Raw genomic sequence first — 1,519 nt, forward strand, 5'->3', positions numbered from 1 at the left:
CACTATTTTATTTCTTCTACTTTGTTACCGACCTATCACCATACTAAGGTAACTAGAGATAGAGTTATTCTGAATTTCTGTATTCAAAATAATAGAACTATAAATTTGGGGAGAATTATTTTTCAGAATATATTGACTACTGCAAGGAGTGAAACAAGTGGAGATCTAGAACATCCTAGCCTTATTTATGCACTTTGTCGACTTTCTGAAGTGGAAGCTAAAGGAGATGAGGAATGGGTTCACCCTATGAAACCCATTAGTAATGCAAATTTAAAAACTTATGAATCCCATGAGAAATGGAGAACTGAAAGTAGGAGTTAAAAACCTTCTATTAGTAGAGTTGTCCCCTCTACAAGTTATGACCCTCCACCTTCTAGTTCCCCTACACTGACTGATTTGATGAACGAGTTGACCTTGCAGCGGAAGAGCATAGAGTTAATAAATGAAAGGATTGTAGGTTTAGAACGTCGATATGATTATGATAGTGAGTACCTTCAGAGTCATTCAAATTTTGAGGTAACTTATTACGAAGCTCAGGCCCGACACTACAGAGGTGAGCCTGATGTTACTTTTCTTGAGTGCCCTCGATATACTCAGTATCAGCCCGATCCACCTGCTGATCAAAGAGATGAAGACATAGTGTGAGATTTTGATATTTGAATGTAATTGATGTACTTGTACTTGTACTTGTACTTTTATTTTTGTAGTCTTTTATAACAGAAATGGATGTTTATGTGTATTTGGACTTTCATTTTTGTTATTATGTTGTACTTGAATAATTTTTAATTTATGTTATAAAGTTAGTGTTATTGTTAAATTTACATGTTTAGTATAATAGATGTTGAGTAGTATTTTGTAATGTAATGTGATTTTTATTTTTGTATTTTAATTGTAATTGTTTTGTTTAGTATTGTGGTTGTGTTAGGAAATGTTGTGCTTGTTTAATGTTATAGTTTTATACTTATTTCAAAATTTCATTACCCAGAAATTTCTCTAATGATATATATGGGTAGAAAGCTTCTAATATTACAGACCAGGTGAAGTAGAAATTTTGAGAAGGCCTGCAAAAATTTCAGAATGATAAAAATGCCTCAAATACTGAGATATCATTTATATTTAGAGTTTTTCTTTCCACGTGTATTATTTCATATTTAAAAATTAAGTTTGGGGAAGGGAAGAAAAAGATTAACTATTGATGTCCTCTATTTAATTATTTTCAAAAATTATTTATATGATTTTGTGTAGTGAAGTTAATTCAGGTAACTATATTTTTGTAAATATTTAAATATTATGGTAGATTTAAAGAAATATTATTGTAATGAAAATTAATTTTGTAACTTAAGATGTTTAGTATAAGAGAATGAGATTATAGTTAACTATTTAAAGTAAAGAAAATTATATTTTGAAGTATTAAGAATCTGGAAGTTCATTTGAGAAGAAAATATTTGGGCTCAATGATGTAAAAACTATGAATATTTATAAGGTAAATGAATGCTTTGAGTTTCAAATTTAGGGAAAG

This window comes from Phalaenopsis equestris, unplaced genomic scaffold, assembly GCF_001263595.1.
Source record: "Phalaenopsis equestris unplaced genomic scaffold, ASM126359v1 Scaffold000081, whole genome shotgun sequence".
Classification (NCBI taxonomy): Eukaryota; Viridiplantae; Streptophyta; class Magnoliopsida; order Asparagales; family Orchidaceae; genus Phalaenopsis; species Phalaenopsis equestris.